This window comes from Rousettus aegyptiacus, unplaced genomic scaffold (genome assembly GCF_014176215.1).
Source record: "Rousettus aegyptiacus isolate mRouAeg1 unplaced genomic scaffold, mRouAeg1.p scaffold_m13_p_8, whole genome shotgun sequence".
In the NCBI taxonomy this organism is placed as follows: domain Eukaryota; kingdom Metazoa; phylum Chordata; class Mammalia; order Chiroptera; family Pteropodidae; genus Rousettus; species Rousettus aegyptiacus.
The window spans coordinates 50,760,121-50,767,001 of record NW_023416311.1 but is presented as its reverse complement, the minus strand read 5'-3'; the positions used below and the strand labels follow the sequence as shown (position 1 = coordinate 50,767,001).

The 6,881-nt window shown below is 32.6% G+C and overlaps 1 non-coding gene across 1 annotated transcript; it reads left to right on the top strand.

Annotated features, from left to right (window-relative positions):
* The first annotated feature begins 5,032 nt into the window (after window positions 1-5,032).
* LOC118607177 lies at window positions 5,033-5,138 on the top strand. The gene has a single exon (XR_004952718.1). It is a non-coding gene; the product is annotated as a U6 spliceosomal RNA (small nuclear RNA).
* The last annotated feature ends 1,743 nt before the right edge of the window (window positions 5,139-6,881 follow it).

Here is a 6,881-nt window from a genome sequence, read left to right as displayed (position 1 = left end):
GTTTAATGTATATATTTATGATTATTAATGATTCTGTGACTTCCCCTTATGTGTGCTTGGTAGCTTTTGGCTTTAATCTTTTGAAAATGCCTTCTCATATTTTTCACATACATTTGTATTAGAATTGCTTTTTTCAAAAAAATTTCTCCTATTCCTAGTATTGAGTCTTAGTTGATTTTAGATGTTACAAATAACTCCCCCCCCCCCCAATCTATTATCTGTTCATTATCTGTTCATATACATAGTGCCTGTCATTAAAAATCTATCTGGATGTAAACAGATTATTTTTATTCGTTTTGCTTTGTACTTTTAAATTTTTAAAAGTTCTTCTTACTGCCCTCAATAGTTTCCTAGATTTTTTTCTATTAACTTTTTATTTTTACCTTTTATATTTTGATCTTTAACCTATTTAGAATTCGTCATTATATGTGGTGTTAACTAGTGTGATTAAATGGATTCTGTTCACTGCTATTCCATTTTATCCTAATAATGGAATATGTCAAAGATTTTGTAAGACCTCCTACTAGAATAGGGCTATACATTCCTACCCTCATTGACTTCGGTGTTGCCCAGATGACTTCCTTTGACCAAAGAAGTATGGACAGACATGAAATGGTACAATGTTAAGAAGAGACTTTGAAAGGAATCCCATATTTCCATTTGCCCCTCTTGCCTTATTGCTATCAACTATAAAAAGATCAAGACCCCAATCCTGCTACTCCTTCTACCTGTGTTTCAGAATGAGAAATATATGGAGCAACCCTGATTCCAAGCCTAGCTGATCTTGGCCAAGGCAGAGGTTGATGACCCAATCCACAGGCAAGAAGTATGTGTTGCCACAGAAAAACCTGACTAACTGATACACGAATTCCTTTTTACTTTTTTTCACAAATAGCCATTTTTCTGTCATGATGACATGAAGAAGCAAAATAAACTAAAAATTTTCAAAATGATCTAAATAGGTGTCATATAAAAGTTTAGAAACTAACCCATTCATGTTAAAGAGTAATTTTCCAGATGTCAAGTTAATCATGAGCATTTTAGTAGAAACTAGAGTTTACATTCACTGCTAAAGCATATTGCTACATTTTTCTAACAGGAGTGCACTTTCAGGACATTAAATTCATACGCAGTTCTCAACAAAGTGTACCACTGGGTGTTGAGATCATGATAACTGTGTCATGTGTGCTTTGAAAGTTCACCTAAAAAAATCAAGGTTAGACTAACTGACAGTCTCTCTAATCATAAGACCTGTGTGCAGTCATTTTTTCTTCAATCTTCTCCCAAAATTTCCAGCAATATAGGTGGTCAAACCATGACTGATGACTATAATTTTGACACTTAGAGGTGCTTTATTTACTACTCAGCTTTCTTATTATTTGATTCATTTAATATACTCAGTGACTTTGGCTTTCCTGTTTCGTAGTCTTGAAAACATACATTAGTATTATTATAATCTATTGAGGGAGGTGATAGCATAAAATAATTCCACAATTTTTTTCTTTTCTTTCTTAGATTTCTCATTTTTTTTCACTTCTCTTCTTTTTCTTATCCTTTAAAACTTCAGACTTCTTGTCATAGATCTGAAAATTAGACTAAAGATGTTGCTGCTTATATAAAGGAGTGCATAAATAAAAAGACACAGGATATGTAAATGAAAAGATTACTCTCATCTTCAAACATACCACATGGCAAACCAAAATAACTTAATATCTAATGTATTCCCTCATATTTGTCTGATATATCTTAATTTCATTTTCATAAATATCATTATCAATGAGAATAATTGTGTTTCATTTCCCAATAGGCCCACAGAATACTATGATGATGATGATGATGATGATGATGATGATCACCACTTAATGGATGGTATGTACCAGGATACTGTACTAAATGTAATTCTCAGGATCAGATTGGTTATGCTGTAATAACAAATCCTGAAATATCAAGGACTTAGTAATATAAAAATTTATTTCTCATTTATGAAAAATTTAATGCAGCTAAGCAGGAATTTCTTTCCATTTACTGATGTCTGCCTTCCATGGTTTCTAGGATTGCCAAGGCAGAGAAGAAAATTAAGAGAGGAAGAAGCACACTAACTGGTCAGTGCCTTGGACTAGAGCTGGCACATGGTATTCTCTCACATTACCATTTACTGGAACACAGTCTCATCGCCTTGTACTAACACTGATTTAGACCTGTGAATGTTGTCATCTTGTCTGTCCAGAAAGTGAAAATAGTTGAACAATTAGAATTGTCTTCATTGCATGAATAAAATATTATCCTTTTATATCCATTCATATTCCTATTAACTTACTTTGATGATTACTAATTGCAAGCAATCTCAGATTTTTATTCCAAAATCAGTACTACTTTCTCCACATGCCACCAAATGGATAAATCATGGGGTTGTTAGAAAAGTTTAAAATATAATGTGTTCACAGAAATAGACTAGCTAACTGGCCATCATTATGTGACTCAAGTACATTTTGCCCCCAATACCTGCTCTCAGCAAAGGACATTCGGAAACCTCTTTCCTGAGTGGAGTGCCACCATGTCCAGAATTAGAAAGGTTATGGTGTTCACAGGTTTATCAGCCATCAGGCTTCTTCACTATTACATAGAAATATCATTTTAAAATTCTTTTTAAAAAGCTTTAAAAGGATAGATTCAGTCATCAAATTTAGGAAAGTTGCTAAATTATTCCTTGTTGAGGTGAAAAAAAATAATAATAAAATGAGAAAAAAAAATCAAGCGTGTCCCTAATTCCTGTTTCTTCTCGTTCTTTCACCTTGGCCACCTCCATAAAAGCAATTGAATGAATATCTGTCAATGACCTTCCCTTACTGTGAGGGATAAAACACAAAATCAGGCCTTTAAGCATCAAAAGAAGACTGGGTTCAAGTGGGCATGTGCCAAGCTGCTGTATCCTGAGTGCCTCACACACCTATATATCTCACTATTTTTAGTGACAACATCCAAAGTAATTTCAGCAGTTTATAAAAAACCAAATGACTTCCCATGAAATTACCATTAGAGCATTTTATGTTACCATAAAAGAGGCACTAATTACCACAGGAAGGCAGGGACAGCTTTATATTTTTCTCCCTAAGTAACATAAAACACTGTAAGCTCTATAGTTAGTATCATTTCGTCATGAGCTCTTTTTAGATTTAAATATAGACCATTTCCAACCTCATTTTGCAAAGCTCATGGTTGAAGAGTTATGAATGACATATTTACACTATAAGCATTTCTTAAAAATAGATATGCCGAATTTATTTCAGTCCCAAATCAAAAATTTGTGCTAAACTTGTGTGAAACAATCACCAGAGAGAGTTTCATATCCAAGCCTCCAATTTTCTATTTGATTCCCTATCAGAAACAATGAAGATTTCATGCAGATGGAAAGGATTTAAACATGGCAACTTTCAATGGTAATACTACAAAAGTTGTCTTTCTCTTGCAGGCATTAAACCTGGATAGAAGAGGAGGAGAGAGTTTTATTTTATCAAATTACTACAAATTGTTGCCTTGAGATCATGGTACTTCTTGGATAGAATAAGATCAAGTTTAAATTTTTTGAAGTATACTTTTGCTGTATTATATTTTAAAAATAAAAATTCTGTCAGGTCTTTCACATGGGATAAAAATGAGTACATAAACATTAACTACAACAACAGCTGAAGTATAAGGTATGTTACATCATGGGCTGAATACAATCATATTTTGAACATTGTTGTTTCTTAGCATGTTTAATCTTGCTCTAGGCAATTTCAAATCCATTTTTCTATTTCAAAGCCAACCTACAATATGTCAAGTTGTTATATTCTATAGTCACAGAGCTGTGTTACCAGTGGGTAGTCAGTAAATACTAGTATAATAATTGTGAGAAGTTCTACACAACAAAACTTGTGAATAGTTCAGCAAATGCAATACAACTGCATGTAAAAATATATTCACATATATTTCTAACAAAGAAAAGTAACTCTGAGCTTAGAGCCACTAAGTAGCCACTTAATATAATTAGTAATGATTGACATAAGACTTGACACAGTATCCTCGCTCAAAGTCTAGGAATAAAATAAAAAAGAATTAAAAGAGCCTTGGCATTAAAATTTTAACTATTAATTTTAATAGTATTGTAAGATGTAATCTTTATAAAAGTTTGCTACCCAACTGTACTAGCTTTGAAAATAAATGGAGTATCGAAAACAACTCGTTCCTGTTTGTTCATTAGAAAGAATTGGCATGTTGTTATTTCAAAATTTATATCTCAAATCCATTCTTCTAGTATTCCTTAAAGACATAAAAAGGTGAAAAAAAGGAATATCATGTATTCATTAAATGCCAACTACATGTCAGGCATTGTGTTCTTCACTTAAACTTCAAATTTGAAATACATTCTCCTTGCTTTTAAGGAGCATGATTAAGAGTAAGCATAAAAGTATATACACAATTGCAATTCACTGTAATAACTATTCTAAAGTATGTAAGAAATGTAGAGGAGCCAAAATACTTGCCTTAAAACTTCTACTTGTCCTATCTCATAACAGCTTATTTATATTGCTTTTAAAGATGTGAATGATTACAGCAAAGAATATAACTTTCCTATGAATAATTTGTCTTTTTGCAAACCAGGCATAAGTTTTAAACTAGGGAAGATTCAGGAAGAAAATCAAAAACAGTGTCTATCTCCCATTCTTTGAAATTATATTGTCAATCTCTTCTATTTGGTCTGGAATTAAATCAATATAGAAGAATTAGCAGGGATTATAAATTGAGTTTTGTAGATCATGTACTCTACAAAACTATCTTGCAAAATAGGTATGTCAAGAAAAAAATCCAGCCTACATTCCATACGCAGAACTAGGTACTTTTGCCCTGGGCCTCGTCTACAGGCTTTGCTAAATTGAGGTAAAGGTTCTTCATGGACTAATGACAGTCCTGAGTTTTAGGGCCCCTGTTACTGGGCATACCATCAGAAGTCTATCCCTGTAAAACAAACAAACAAACAAACAAACAAAAACCAGTGCCCTCTCCTGCAGCAAATATGCTAAAATTAAAACAATTCAGAGACATTAGCATGGCTCATGTCCAAAGATGACACACAAATTTGTAAAGTGTTCCATATTTATACATCCTGTTTTCATGGATTGGAAGAATTAATACTATTAAAATGGTTATACTACCCAAAGCCATCTATATATAGTCAATGCAATGTCCATCAAGATACCAAAGGCATTCTTTACAGAAATAAAAGAAACAATCCTAAAATTGGCATGGAATCTCAAAAGAACTTAAATAGACAAAGCAATCTTGAAAGAGAGAAAAAGGCTAGACATATCAGATTTCCTGAGTTAAAACTATAGTACAAAGCTATATAAAATTGTATGGTATTGAGACAAAAAAATAAACATGTAGACCACTAGAACAGAATAGAGAGCCCAGAATTAAATCCTAGCATATACAGTCAACTAGTATTCAAGAAGGGAGCTAAGAACACCCAACAGGAAAAGGATAGTCTCTTCCACAAATGATGCTGGGAAAACTGGAGAAACATATTTAAAACAATGAAAGTGGACCCCTGTATTACACCATTCACAAAAAGTAACTCAAAATGAATCAAAGACTCAAATATAAGAACTGATACCATAAAAGTTCTCAAATATATGAGGAATAGGCTCATCGATATTGGTCTTAGCAGTGATTTTTGGAAATGATGTCCAAAATACAAACAACATAAATAAAAATCAACAAGTGGGACTACATCAGACTCGGATGTTCTGCACAGCAAAAGAATCAACAAAATTAAAAGACAACCTACAGAAAGGAAGAAAATTTTTGCAAACCATATATCAGATAAGAGGTTAATATTCAAAATATATCAAGAACTCATACAATTTAATAACATAAAAGTAAACAATCTGTTTAAAAAATTAGCAGAAGAACTAAATAGATATTTTTCCAAAGAAGACATCAAAATGGTCAACGGGCACATGAGAAGATGCTCAGCATCACTAATCATCAGGCAAATACAAACCAAAACCATGATGAAATATCACATCGCATCTGTTAGAATGGGTGTCAGAAAAAGGACAAGAGACAACAAGTGCTGGTGGATGTAATGAAAAGGGAACCCTTATACACAGTTGGTGGGAATGTAAACTGGTCCGACCACTATGGCAAATAATATGGAGCTCCCTAAAATATTAAAAATAGATCTACTGTACAATCTAGCAATTCTGCTTCTGGGTATATACCCAAAGAAAATGAAAACAGGATTTCAATGAGATATATATACACAATAGGATATTATTCAGCCATAGAGAAAGAGATATCCTGCCATTTGTGACATTGATGGACCCTGAGCACAGTATGCGAAATAAGTCAGACCAAGAAAGCACTGTGTAAAAAAAGAAAGAAAGAAAGAAAGAAAGAAAGAAAGAAAGAAAGAAAGAAAGAACGATGTGATATCACATATGTGGAATCTAAAAAATAAAAAATAAAAACAAAAATAACAGAGTAAGCTGGTAGTTATCATAGGATGAGGGTGGGAGGATAAGACTAACAGTGTTTAACTTGTAACAAATAGTAAATAAGCTATAGAAATCTTATGCTCAGTATAATGAATATAATTATGTAACATGATAAATATTGCTACAATAGCAATCGCAGTATATATGTATGTATCAAAGTAACATAGTATATGCCTTAGATTTATACAATGTTACAGGTCAAATTTACTCAGCATAAAACAAGTCCCCCTCCAAGAAAAAGAGACACATAGATCAACAGAACAGAGTCCAGAAATCAAATTGCCCATAAATAGTCAATTAACAACAAAGAAGCCAAGAATACACAATAAAGAAAGGATAGTT